The sequence below is a fragment of the Petaurus breviceps genome, unplaced genomic scaffold (assembly GCF_028583685.1).
Source record: "Petaurus breviceps papuanus isolate PSGF00001 unplaced genomic scaffold, PetGlider_PUasm1.0 90784, whole genome shotgun sequence".
In the NCBI taxonomy this organism is placed as follows: Eukaryota; Metazoa; Chordata; class Mammalia; order Diprotodontia; family Petauridae; genus Petaurus; species Petaurus breviceps.
In genome coordinates this window covers 5,679,164-5,694,314 of record NW_027187345.1, presented here as the reverse complement: position 1 = coordinate 5,694,314, position 15,151 = coordinate 5,679,164, and the positions used below count along the sequence as shown (strand labels likewise).

At 35.1% G+C, this 15,151-nt stretch overlaps 1 protein-coding gene and 1 pseudogene across 4 annotated transcripts in view; both read left to right on the top strand.

Moving 5' to 3' along the window:
• MYCT1 (MYC target 1) overlaps positions 1-15,151 on the top strand; it is a 151,851-nt gene that overhangs the window by 63,873 nt on the left and 72,827 nt on the right. The gene's annotated exons all lie outside the window — the stretch shown is intronic.
• Positions 4,090-11,093, top strand: LOC138147316 (F-actin-capping protein subunit alpha-1-like; annotated as a pseudogene).

Sequence of the window (15,151 nt, the reverse complement as noted above, 5' to 3'; positions counted from 1 at the left end):
TGTAAGACAGAAAGAAGTCAGTCTTCAACCAAGGGAAATCATGCAATAGTAGCCAAAACTGAATAAAGAAGAAAGAAGGATAAAATCTTTACAAACCAAAAGAGTGAATAAAAACAATCCATATAAGTTAAGCTTTCCAGTTTCAGAGTATTACCTGAGAAATTTGGGGTTTTTTTTTTTGATGTACAGAAAAAAAAATGGAAAACTTGTTGTTAGAGAGAGAAAATTTCATATTACCTGTGGGAAATTCCAGGAGAAAGATAAGATCAAGTAGAGTTTCTACTAACTCTGGCATGTAATGTCCTCTCTATGATGAGGTATGTATGTTCCTCTCTCAAAGATGCTGGGAAATGTTCAGAATCTTGCCGTATAGTGAATTCCTGCGAAGCCACAAATTACTTCACCTGTTCACTGAAGGGACTGCTATTCTTCCTAATTCCTGAGTTGACTCTTTGTTTCCTCTTCACTATAGTCTGACCAACATTTCAAACACCCTCTTTTTGTAGGGTTTACACATGGGACCAAACCGTCACATAATTGTGTGTGATAGAATGTCGCAATTGTTATTCTACCCAGAGACGAATGGACAATTTATCTGCTTTATGTGAGGTAGAAAGTCCTATGTAAACCATAAAGTACATGCAATGTTCTTATTATCAATGACCTTTTAATTTATGGTGAATTAGTTCAAGGTGTAAGGTATAGGCAAAAAATCAATTTATTTAAATAACCACTAGGCCCATTCTTAGTAGGAAATATGTTTTTTTTTCTTTAAATGAATGTGAATGTTATAAGATAATGACTATTTGAGTGGGTTTTCCGGGTCATGAAGCAATGTTTCACTAAAGAGGCTTTTCCTAAAAAAAAAATTTCAAAGAAACTGGAAATAATGTCATGTTGTGAATCAAAGTAATGGAATCATCTGGGAGCTGTGTGTGTCTATATTTGTGCAATCTCATGTGCAAAAACATTATCACATTTATGAAATATTAACTACATATTATTACTTATTCTATGAGAAAAATAATATTGTTGATGGTTTAATTTGTACATTTCCTATTATTAAAATTATTATATTCTTATTAAAATTTAGAGCACTGGCCCTGGAGTCAGCAGGACCTGAGTTCACATCTGGCCTCAGACACTTGACACACTTACTAGCCATGTGACTTTAGGCAAGTCACTTAACCCCAATTGCCCTCCAAAAAGCAAAAACAAACAAACAAACAAAATTTCTTTGTTTAGCAAGATTTATGAACTATGATGAGACTTTCAGCATAGGCTAAAGATCATTTGGACATTCAAGGGTTACTGATTATTCCCTTCAGAGTACTGTTTTAGGACATTAAGCCTCAGAACTTTAATTCTTTAAAATAAGGTATTCTCATATTTTCTCAGGTCTCATACACTATAGGAATATTTTATATTACCTGTTAAACTTTTCGTTTCTTATTGGAATACAATATTATTGATACTTTCTGGATAATATGGTTCGGTACATTATTACCAATATTACTCTAGGTACAAGTGTAGGTTCTAAGTTTTACCACTGAACTTTGAGAGAGAAAAAAAATATCATGAAATGCCACTGTAGTAAAGAGGTTCTTTTTGCAAATGGGATGTAACATGGATTCCTGGGAAGGATGTGGGATTTAGAGTCAGATGCCTTGAATTTGAATCCCTCTTCTTCCTCTAATTAACTTTGAGTTCCTAGGTCAATCACTTAAACTCTCTGTGGACTAAAGGACTTTCTCCTGAAAGGAATATTCCTGAAATGCCCTGAATCAGAGCAACTATCCAAGAATGGATGTAATTTACTTTTACCCTCCAAACAGTTCAAAATCCATCATTGTGGCTTAGTTACAAAGTTACAAAGAAAAAGTGGAAAGGATATTTTATAATCAACTCATTTCTGTTCATGAAATATGCTCATTGTGATAGCAGCAAGTAAGGGAGTCAGAGATTTAGGTTTTTAGTGATAGATAAATCATGGGAAGGATTAAGAGAAAAAAATAGAGAAAGTTTCACTATACCTAAAATGATAACAAAAATCTAAGAAAAGGGGAGTATCCTTAACTTTCAAAAACTGAAGATCTTTCAGTTAAAAAAAGTCTTTTCCCACTAATTCAATGAAAAAATGAAATGAAAATCATGGAACTTTTCAAAATTATTATTAGGGATGCATGAACTAAAATTTTCAACTAAATTGGTGTTCCACAACAATGAAATAAAGTAAATGGTTGTTATGGTTTCCTAAAATTTGAATCTCAAAAAGTTCAATCTATAGTTCTAAATGGTATCAGAGAACCATGTGCAGACCGAGACTCATTTCATACATTCATAAAAAGGTTGTGATCAAGCCCTCAACTTTTCTAGAATATCTGAGGGATGCTATTTGTTTGGTCTTAAAAATATAAAAGCAAAAATTATAAATAGAGATGTGGGGGGAAATTTTGATTTAATCTTAATGTCTTGTTATTTATAAAAATATATAAATCAATGAAATGCAAAATTTTTACTTTACTGGGCACAGCCATGTCTCTACAATTTTAGATCACATCTTCTCTGATCCCACAGCACGTGAAGAATTTACAAGTTTAATGACATGTCTGTGATTCGAATATATTTTCATATCTCATTTTCTAGCTAGAGATTCCATGATGTTGCAATGCTTATAATGCATAGACCCACCACCAGATTCTAGGGCTCAATTCACTGTGAAAGATTATCTTGTCCAAAGTCTTTCATTTAATGAATGAGGAAACTGAATTCTCGAGAGATTTTAGGACTTGCTTACGGTCATACAGATAGTTATTGGTAGTGCTGGGATGAGAACAAAAGTCTTTTGACTCTTAGTTCAATGTTTTCTCTAGTGTACCAAAATGCACGTGAGTAATTTGCATAAACATGAAAAAAATTCAAAAGGGACACTATCCCATTTTTCAATGGGAGAGAGCAGACAGATACAAACTCAGAATTCTTATTGAAAAGATACCAGAGGTAAGGAGAGGAATAATAGTGTGAGGGATAGAAGGAATTTTTTAAACTAAATTTTTATTTATGACTTCTGCTGTTTTTTATTTGAATCATCATAGTTATCTCCACTATTCTTCTTCCTACCCATCCCAGAGAGCCATCTCACATAACAAATAGTATTTTTAATAACAGAAAAAGAAAAAAAATTACCGAACTACTTAATACATTGAAAAAGTCAGAAAATATGTGCAGTGCTTAACAACTGTGGACTTCCCACCTCCATGAAGTGATAGGTTTTCAGTGTCCCCTTTTGTCTATTATTAGAGAGCCCTGTTTTATCTATCATTGTGTTCAATTCAATTTGAACTTTTGTGTATGTGTGTGTCTGTTCTTCCCATTTATATGCTACAGTAATTGTGCATATCATTTTCTTGGCTTTGCTTCATTTAATATTTATCAGTTCATGTAGACTTTTTTATTTATCTCTATGTTCATGGCGTTATTTCTTATATCAAAGTAATTATTCTTTACATTAAGTAGCATGATTTGTTTACCATTCCAACAATCAATGGGCATCTACTTTATTTCCAATTGTTCACTGTTATAAAAAGTGTTGCCATAAACATTTTGGTGTATATGGAGACTTTTTGTCATCAGTGGTTTTCTTGGGTTATAAGCTCTGGTAATAGAGCTTCTGGTTTAACAAGTATGGGCATTTTTGTCACTATATTCACATACCAATTCTTAGCTCCACCAACAATGTATTCCTGTATCTATCTTTCCACAAGATTCCCAACATTGCTATTTTTTTTTGGTCATCTTTGCTAATGTGTAGAATGTGAGGTATAACCTTAGGGTTGTTTTAATTTTCATTTTTCTTATTATTAATTTGGAGTATTCTTTCATGTCCCCATGAGTACTTCACAATTCTTCATTTGACAACTGTTTGCTCATATCCTTTGACCACTTGTATATATATACATATATGTATGTGTGTATACATGTACATATATATAGTTTATGTATATACACACACATATATTTTACATACATGTTATTTATATCTTCGATACCAATGACTTATTTGAGAAATTTGGTACCAAGGTATTTTTCCTTTCTTAATTTAGTTGCTTTAATTTTGGATGTGCAGAAGTTTTGTTTCATTTAATTATAGTTATTCTGATTTATATTTTGTAATTGAATCTATATCTTGTTTGGTCAAAATACATCTCTGATTCATAACTGAGAATTCATAACTGCTTCTCTTCTATATTTTTTAATAGAGCAGCTAGGCATATAAAGTGCTGTGCCATTTGAATCTTTGTCTTTTGTTTTTGGTTCCTGAACCCATTTCTCCAACATCGTGATGTCATTAGTCCTCTGAAAATGAAGGCCAAACAACAGAAATGGCTTTACTTTCCTGCTGTTATCTAGTTATTTCATTATTCTCCTCTTTTTTCATCTCAGTTACTAGTCCCATGAAAATTTCTTCCACAGAGCAGCCCAAGATGGCTAACTTTGAAGATCAGGTATAGGATGAGGAGAAGGTATGGATATCTGCCATGATCATCACTCATACTCTGCAAGGATAATTTCATGAGGTGTTTAATGATGTTTGGTTACTACTTGATGAAAATCTCAGTAAAGGAGCAGCTCATGCCTTCACTAAGTATAATATGGATCAGTTCACTCCACTGAAAATAGAAGGATATGATGATCGGGTCTTAATTTTAGAATATGGTGACCTGGGTAGTAGCAGTTTAAGATCCAAGAATTAAAATTTCCTTTAAGTTTGATCATTTATGGAAAGATGCAAGTGACCACCAATCTGAGGACATAGATAGAGCTCTGAAGTCATGAAGGGAATCCTGTGACAGTTCATTAAGGGCCTATGTGAAAGATCATTATTCCAATGATTTCTGTACTGTTTATTCTAAAATTATAGATGGGTAGAAGACTGTTATTGCCTGTAATGATAGCCACCAATTTTAGCATAAAAACTTCTGGAATGGTCATTGGAGATCAGAGTGGAATTTTCCCATTATACTACCTGTAGCTCAGGTCATTGCAGTGCTAAAAATTCGGGTTCATTACTATGAAAATGCTAATGTTCAGTTGGTTAGTCACAGAGATATACAGTATCCAATAACTTACTGATGATGTACAAGCTTCTTAGAAATTTATTAAAATCATAGAACATGCCAAAAATAAGTATCAGACCATTATTAGTAAGAACTATTAGATAATGTCAGATACCACATTCAAGGCCTTACATGGACAGCTTCCAGTTGCCCACACCAAAGACTACTAGAACAAGATGCTCAGCTACAAGATTGGCAAAAAAAAAGCAAAATGTTTAAGGCTAGATGTAAAATTCTCCAATTGTAACATGAAGAAGAAGGAGGAGGAGGAGGAGGAGGAAGAGGAAAAAGATTCAAGTATGGTCTCATTAGTAAGTAGTTTATAAACAAGTGTGATATTTTGCTAGGGCTCTCTAAGTAAATATTATTGAACCAACAGCATTGTCTTGATGGTTGTGTGTGTGTGTGTGTGTGTGTGTGTTGTTCCTGCCATATAATTTCCTACTATGACTATATCTACTTGTGTGATTTTTTTTCTTTAATTCAGTTATTTTTAACACTAAAAAAGAAAGACAGATGTGTCCTGGACTTATTTACTGGTTAGAAAATTTCCTAGCCATGAAAGCCCTTTCACTAACAGGCAGGTAATCTGTTCAACACCCTCTCACCTTTATTCTTAATAGCACTTCTGGTATACCAATGATTTTTACAGATCAATTAATAGCTAAAGATGCTATGCTGTAAGATATATCAACAGACATCTTTTGTCTTCTGACTTCTGATTGCCAATTAATGGCATCCTGGTAGCTGTAGATTTTCAAATATTTGAAATGTTTTTTTAGATGCTTTTGGTGAAAAAAGAGCATTTTCTGGAAATTCCATAATGTCATATCTGTTTATTTTAGTAGCATTTATTCATAGAAACTTGTTTCCTTCTGCTGTTAATGTTTTCCTTGTAGTATATTTCCCTATGTTTGAGGTCTCTTGTGTTTTCTTCCTCATGAGATTTTGGTAATTTTATCCCTGTTTTCCATTACTTTCCCTTATTGCTCACTTTCTGTCCCCTGCTCCTCCCCCATGGTGGTTACCTTGGGATTTGGATCTAAAAGCATCTCTGCCTCCTCTTACTCTGGGCAATTCACAGATCACCAGCCTAGGTCTTTGCCACATATGACTTTTAGCAGGACAGAACTAATCATTACTGGATAATGGACTCTTTCCTTAGTCTTACTGAAGTACCATAGAGTCTCTTCCTGCCTCCTCCTCAACACAATGTCCTGTGCAATTCCCTTTGTCACTTCTCTGACCCAGGAATACAGAGCACTATAACCAGGGTTGATTTCTCTAGTTTGGGGTTTAGATCTCCTAGGTTCTGGGAAGAAGGGCATTGACATGGGGGTGATCTCTAATTCAAACCCAGATATGTGTCCTTCCATGTTTCCTCTATTCTTCCACTCTCAGAGATATTTTGTAGAACAGAGTCCTGCTATGGAGCTTTCCATGAAGGCCCCAGAAATTTTCCACAGACTTAAATTATGAATTTCCAAAGGAATAGAAAGTGGGAGGGGAGACCAAGGTCCAAGGTTGGGTTTTGATGTAAGTGCATGAATCAAGTTTACTCATGAAGTCTTGCTTTTGGTAGTATAGGAGAAATTCTAAGTGAACTCAAGGTAGATATTATCTCATGGGTTTCTGTTAACCTTCCTTATGGTTCCTGGTATGCTAGACCATGGTATCAGATGAAATTACTTTATGTTTAGTGCATATTTCCCACTTTGGAGAGGTTTGAAAAGTTGTCAGGATCAGATAAAATATCAAATCACATGGCCTAGAAGTGAGGAGGAATTTTTATTCACTATTACCTCATCCCTTATTTTCTGGGAAGGTTTTTGCTAAGTTCTTTAGTGTACAATGTATCTTCCCTAAGTAACTCTTTTGCTCTCATACATCATAACTTCAAGTTAATCACTTCCTTCTTCACATACCTGGGAGCTTGACTGTTGGCCCACTTGACTGTAGTTTCTGAGTCACAGACTGTTAGCTCTTTTCCCCAGCTATTGCTTTAGATCTAGCAAGGGTCTTTGAATCTTCTAGTCAATATTAAGATATTGAAACTGAGGTCATTGCAGGAGACGAGGTTGACTGTCCTTTTATTAGTCCTGTGACATTACTATTCCATTTTACAAGAACTTTCTATCATGAGAAGTACTGTGGTGTTATGGAAAACAAACTGGTCTTGGAACCACGAAGACCTGGATTCATGCCCTGCTTCTTACACATACTAGCTATGTGACTCTGTACTACTGATTTCCTTCTTATTGTTTTAATGCATTCTTCAAGACCTAAAGTTGCAGAGAAGGGGCTGACAGAGGCTATATTTATAGAAGGGATGATCTTCTTTTGGAACTTCCTTATAACAATGATATCACAAACCTAGTATCTATTCACCTTTGTATCACTTCCTTCAAATTGTTGATTTTCTTAGGCTTTGCACCTTTCATGAAGAATCCTTCTATAGGAAGATAGAATGTGGATATTCTGTTCCATGGACAGCTTGGAGTCTTAATCCCACCAAGTGCCAATTCCCCTTCTCTCCTTGCATAAAGCATGATATTTTTTCCAATCATATAGTAATGGGTATTGAAAAGAGGATATAGCCCTCTGACTCAACATCTCCTGTGGTTTCTCCCTGATCCTGCAGCTCCTGGAGAGCTGAGCTACACCCCTTCCTTCAGGGATTGGGGGTCTGTGCTGAGCAGAGCCAGAAGCCAGTCCCTGCCTTCGGGTTCTTTGTGAGCCCAGGGCCAGGTGATTCTCTTAGCAGTTCTTTCTTCTGAGTCCTCTGTTCCTCTCCAAGAGGGTGGGAATAGCCCTTGCATTCCTGACAGTGTCAGGCTGTGAAGTCCAAAGGGAATCAGTGACATTCAAAATGTGACTATGCATTTTACCCAGGAAGATGGGGGAAACCTAGACCCTTCTTAGAAGGAGTTGTACAAGGATGTGATGGTAGAGAATTATAAGAACATTATCTTCCTAGGACTTACAGTTTGGAAACCAGATGTGATCTCCCATTTGGGAGAAGGAGAAACACCTTGGATACAGGACCCAAAAGTACTTTGGAGCATCTCTCCAGATTTGGGTTATTGGACCTGGAACTAAGCAGTTAACAGAGAAAAGACTTAGAAGGGATGGTTTCTATCTCTTTAAATTGGGAGAAGCATTGAAATATTATGTCACTTTGGAGAAGCAGGAGCAGAACCATGAAGAAAAACATTCTAGAATTCCTATTGGAGAACATCTCCATAAAAGTCATGAATATACCAAGACCTTCTGGAACAAACACAAGTGCAGCCCTTCAACTGAAAGTGCCATACCCAAGAATCTAGAAGGCCACACATGGTCACAAGGCCAAAGGTTCCCCATCCCTTTTTAGAGGCACTAAGGAGCCAGGGGAGTTCCTTGTGTAGGAGACCTATGAATTAAGGAAATAACTGGATGTGTGGAAGATAGACTTGAGTAGTAAGAGACTTAAGGCAAAGAAACCAAACAGCAGGGTATTTGTGATGGTCTGAATGAGAAGTGCAATGAGAACCTGAGTTAAGGTGGGAGCTACATGGGTGAAGAAAATGGGAAATATGTCTATCTTTGTAGAGAGACAATTGATAAGGTTTGACAGCTGATTGGAAGTTGTGAATAAGAGTGAGTAATTCAGGATTACACAAGGGTTGGGGACATGAGTGATTGGAAGGAATTGTGTCTTGTACAATAATAGGAAAAGTCTGATGAACAGTGGTTTCAGGGAGGTAAAAAGATAATGAATTCTATCATCTACATGAGAAACCTATGGGGAAATCCAGTTAAAATGGCCTGTTAGTGTAGATATCGTGTGATATGCAACTGAAGCTCAGGAGAGAGCCTAGGGTTGGATACATAAATCTGGAAATTTTCCACTTCAAGATGATAATTAAGCCCCTGGGTTATGATGAGATAGCTAAAGAAGAAAAAGTAGAGAAAATAAGGCCCAGTACAGAACCTTGTGCTGTCCCACTGTTAGTGAAAATGGCACAGATAAAGATTGAGCAAAGTAGAAGAAAGAGGGAACAGCCAAGTTAAGAGAAAAACCAAGAGAAAATAGTATTAAGAAAACCCAGAAAGGACAGTAAACAGTATCGAGTGTTGCAAACAGGTCAAGAATGTTGGCACCACTTATTGGTTTATAACCAACAAGTTAAGGTATTATTTGGAATGGATAGCAACTGAGCTTCCTTTGAACTCTAGAATCTTATAATTGAGTACTTTGACCCAATGTGCACTGATTATTAAAACTATTTAAAAGTTATAAATTATCTATCATCAGCAATCAAACTACAAAAAAAATAAATCATTAACATTTAAAAAAGTAAAACCACACAAATTCACAACATCAAGTAGTTTTTCTTTTTGTTCTGTATCCCTTTTTAGGATTCTGAATCTATATTACTTTTCATTCTAGGTCGTGAACCCACTGATTATTCATTTTCAGTATGAGTCCAAACATACAAGGTATTCCAGAAGTCTTAATGTAGTTTTAAGTTTAAATAATCTTGCAATTTCACTAAGACTTTGGTACCACCCCCACATTTATACACACACATCCCTTTCTGTCTCTGTCACTCTCGGTATGTATATATGTACATATATGTGTGCTCACACATATGCATTTGATGGAAGAGTTGTATAGATTGGCCACCTAATTTTTATACCATATTCCAGACAATAGATTTTTTATCCACTTTGTTTTTCCTGTGTGAACAACTAGGCCAAAATCTCAAGTGATTGTATATCTCATTTAGGAGGCTCTTCATTGTTTGAAATTTGAAATTTTTCACTACAATGAATGTCATTCACAAAAGCATCTAAAGAACCTTATCACCTATTGGGAATGATATATATATATATATATACATATATATCATATAAACATACTGATATACTATATTTCAAGGAAGGTTGCATTCAATTTACATAAAATTCATCTAATCACACTTTGTATCACTTTGTTTAGGCTGTTTCATATTGCTTTTTTTGTCTTGTATTTCCTAATTAATAGCATGATTGTTTTCCATTAATAGTGTCATACTTTATTCAATCATTCTCCTATAAATGTGTGTGTGAGTGTGTGTGCGCGCATGTGTGTATAACTGGCATTTTTTATCTTACATAAAGGTACTCAGGATACTTTAGAATAGAGGCCCTCTTTTCATTTTCATTATAAATTTAGTATGAAATCCTTTTATGGAATTGTTAGTATGAAATGTCTGGTTAGTATTTTCACCCATTGAATATTGCAGCATTCTTAAATGTTGGCAAGTTAACTGTTTCGCTAAGTATTTAAGGAAGGGTCTATTTTCCCCACATTCCCTAATATCATTAGGACTTTCTTCGGAGTGTGAAGGCATTGTGTTCATTATCCAAATTAAATTTACAATATGATGAGTCCAGGTACTGTCCTTGAAAGGAAAAAGATGCTCATTAACTGGAGAATAACTGAAAACATTATAGTAGAAGAATATAATGAAAATTATTGTAATATAAGAAATGATAGAAAGGAATGGTTTTAGAAAAACTGAAGGGGGTTGCATGTGAGAAATAACATTGCAAAGCTTAACTCTAAACAGTGCAATGATCAGCAAAAATTAGAGAGTGTATTGGTGATGAAGAATGCACCCAACTTCCTGATGAAGAAATAAATAGACACATTGTAGAATACACGGGAGTTGTGATATGTTTTTGGATACACCCAATATGGGAATTTATTCTTTTATTTGCATGTATATTAGAAAAAGGAGAGAAACTATCCTCTCCATTTGGCTATATATAATTTACATTTTAAAAGTATGACAAAGGGTTTTTGATTGCTTTTCTTACTCTAATTATTTTCTTTGAAAGTATGACAGAGACATGGAGCAGAAAGATAGAAGGAAATATAACCAAGATCCTCCTTCTCCTGCTCCCAAAACTGCCTTCGAAACAGGTCTAGAAAATACATCAGACTGACTATTGAGGGGTAAATTCTTGACAAAAGTCAGTGAGTCATTTTTTTAGCCCATGTCTGCATAGGTCTTTGGACACTGAGGACAGTCTGGCTACAAGTACAGAAACACTCCAGTTCAGGGAAAGACTGCCAAGGTAAGATTTGGTCCTTAACCAATACCAAGGCATCTGAACTTTGTTTAGGCTTTAGAAACAGGTACCACTGGGAAGTTTTGTTGTCTCCTTCCCCATTCTACACAAACCCAAGATAGACTGAAGAGAAAACCTTTGGCCAAGAATATGAGAACAGGCCTTGTGCTGTTCAGTAAGAAGATAGAGTTTAGAAACAAAGCACTGGGCCCAGATGGCTCTGGAGGAAAAAATGAAGCTAGTGACTTTGCACAACCCTCCCTTACTTAAATACAATCCACTTACAAGTCATGGCATAAATTCCTGATATGAAAGGACAGATAAATGGCTAAAACATTATATATATATATATATATATATATATATATATATATGTATATATATATGTATGTATGTATACACATATATCTCTCTATATATATATATATTTAAATTAGAGAAAATATTCGCCGTTTAACTAATATGGTTTGGAGAACTGGTTGTTAATTTGGCAGGAAATGGAATTAGACCCACAGTTTACACCAAATATACAACTGAGATCCCAGCCAAATGATAAATTTTTTTAATGGAATAAAGTAGAATAGTTACCTTGATCATTGAGGAGAGATTTTTGGTGTTTTTGTCTCTTTAACACATAGAAAAAAATATTTAGGGGCAAGATAGATGTACTTGACTACCCTAAAATAGAGTTGATCTCTATCTCTCTAAATCTGTCTTTTTTGAATTCCTTGTACTTTCCACATTCTGACATTATAGTTATCTGTATATATGTTTTATTTCCCTAATTATCTTGTATTTTTTCAAGGTAAAATATGTGGTATTTCACTTTTGTATTCCCAATACCTGGACAACTAGAGATCTTGTATATATTTGCTTAATAATTATCTGTTGCAACAACCAACTAGCCAACTGAAGCAATGTCTCAAGAATTTCTTTCAGTGTACTAGGTCAGATTCCACTGGCCTCAAAGAGTATAAGGTCAATCACGAGCAGCTCTCCTGAGGACTACTGCTATGAATAACTTGAAGGGTTAAATTGTATAGTATGGTGAACTCTCTATTTATTCAGCAATAAACTAAAACAAACATCCACAACAATATAACATAACAACCTAAGGTGGCCACATAGCCTTAAACAAAACATATCATTAAGTAAGTCACAATCTCCTCAGCAATAGAAAGTAATCACCTAAAGTCTTCTTTCATCTTGATTGGAAGCTGACTTCCAACCATCCTTAAACCAATCATCCTTTAGAGGTAATCAGAAAGTACAAACACCATCCTTAAGGAGAAGTGGAAAGTACAAAGGCCATCCACCCCTAGGTCACAATAAGTTATAACATCATCAGTCACTATTGAGTACCCAATTAAAGTTCTCTTTCATCTTGACTCAAGGCTGATTTCCAAACCCTCCTCCTCCAAGGGCTGAATGCTCCCAGTTCTATCCTGGATTCACAAGTAGGTAGCTCTCCCTTCTGTTTCATATCACAGCTCATGTGGACTGCTCTACCCCAAGCTCTTCACAGTTTCTGTTTCTAGAGAAACAAAGCTCAACAGGGCTACAACAATATTTGCTCACATTGCTGGCACTATGATATTAATTCACTTTCTGCCTGAGGAATCAACAAAGTGATTCTGTCTCACAAAGTAACACAATTCAACAGACAGAAAGTTTCTGCCTGACAAAGTAACACAGTTCAACAGAGTACTCCTATCTGACAAAGTGATACCAATACAGAACAACAGAGTATCAACATCACAAACGTCCTCTCTCTTAGCTCTGCTCTGTCATAGCTGTGTTCAAGCTTTTATATGTGCTGCTCCTTTCTGTTCTGCCCTTCCTCTTCCACTCTTTAAGCAAGTTCCTCCCATCATGGGCTCCATGTGATGAAGTTAGAAGTATTAAGGGCAGCAAAGATCTCCAAACTCCCTTAGGCCTATTAAGAACAACACAATGTATACTGTTTCCAACAAAGACTCGATATAATCACAGGTAAGGTTCAAAGGCACTTGAATTGCTGAAACAAGGAGAAAAGTACTACTTTGTTTGCCATTACAAACAGGTAATATAGCATCCAGAAGGACACACCTTACTTTCAGAAAGATGGTGGTTTAATTAGTGAGGATATCTGGTTTGGAATTTGTCAAGGTACCAGCTGTGGTACAAGGACAATTGCAAATGCAAATAGAGGTTGAACAGCACTAATAACTACATGATATTTAGATGCTGGTATAAAGATCAGTGTTTTGGATAGTTTATATTAATTTAGCAGTGTTCTCCCAACTGTGACTCCCACTTTCATAGGGGAAGAAAGTGAAAAGAAGTATGGAAACATTGTGTCATCATTATAGTGATTTATTTAAATGCATAACGCTCTTTTGTCTTTTATTCTGTTTTCCCTATTTAAAGTATATTTATAGGATTTCCTGCAATTTGAATTTCTTATATGCAAATGATTTAGATCAATTTCATGTTCCATTTACTTCTGAAAACTGTTCAAATTTAAAATCCTTGTTTTACATGACTTTAGTGGAATTTTATGGTAAAGTGTTTTAAGTTATTTATAGTTTGTTGTCTTTTTGTTGTCTATTTTCCAGAGTATTTCAGTCTTAAAATGAAAATTCATAATGAAAATTTCAGTGAAGAATTTTCTTTCATAAATGTACTAGATATTGAAAACTCATTTTCTTATATTTAGTAAATATTTAGAAAAAATGGTTAGTGATGGAAAACTAAAAGCTATTTAGATTTCTTAATCTTTTACCTTCCTGTTCCCATTCTGGAAGGAATTTGAAATAGAGAAATAGGTCATACTTAGTAATAATAGCTAGCATGCATGTAATGCTTTAAGGTTTACATGGCACTTTTTTAACATATGTCATCTCATTTATAAAGAAACAAGCTAGATACTCAGTATGCATGTGTGTATATGTGTGAAATCCCAATACTTCATTTTCAAGTATTTCTTTCAATTAGGAATAAATTGAAGTAAAATAACAAGACAAACTGGATCTACTCTAATCTTAAAGTATATTATCTTGTACTTTCAATCAATACAGCTGTGGTACAAGGAGAATTGCAAATGCAAATAGAGGTTGAACAGCATAAATTAATAACTGCATGATATATAGATGCTGGTACAAATATCAATATTTTGGATAGTTTATATAATTTAGCAGTGCTCTCCCAATTGTGATTCCCGCAGTAATAGGCTTTTAAAAATGACCAAAAAAAATGAGATTCAGCAGGGTTATAATCAGAAAAGTTTCTCTATTACCGGTATTTATCTTTTTTGGAGGGGGGAAGGCAAGAAAATTAGGGTTCAGTGACTTGCCCAAGGTCATACAGCTAGAAAATGTCAAGTGTCTGGGGATGTATTTTAATTCAGGTCCTCCTGACTCTAGGGCTGGTGCTCTATTCACTTCTACACTTAGCTGCCCCTTTCTATTATTTCTAAAGGAAAATGGTGGCCACTGGATTTGCTCTTCATTGACTATGTTCTGGTAGAATAATATTACTCACTTTGACCTGCAGTATTCTATTCAGAATATCAGAATTGGAAAGTATATCAAAGGATTTTTAACCCAACTCATGACCGAGGGTCTCCTCCACAATATTCCCAAAACATTCCAGCCTTTGCTTGAACATTTCTTGGGGAAGTCCATTACATACATAGGAGGTAGTTTGTTAGGAAGTTTTAATTACATTGGGAATAATTCCATCTTCCTAATGCTTTCTAGTCATTGGGGAAAAGCAGAACACAACTAATCCCTTTTCCATATGCAGACCCTTCAAATACTTAGATAGCTATTATGTTCCCTTTAATATTACTCTACTCCAGCTTAAAAACCTCCCAAAACCCACCCCCAGTGTGTTCTGTTGATGCTTCCTGAGGAGATTGTGTGAGAAGATCTATCATAAAAAAAAAAAAA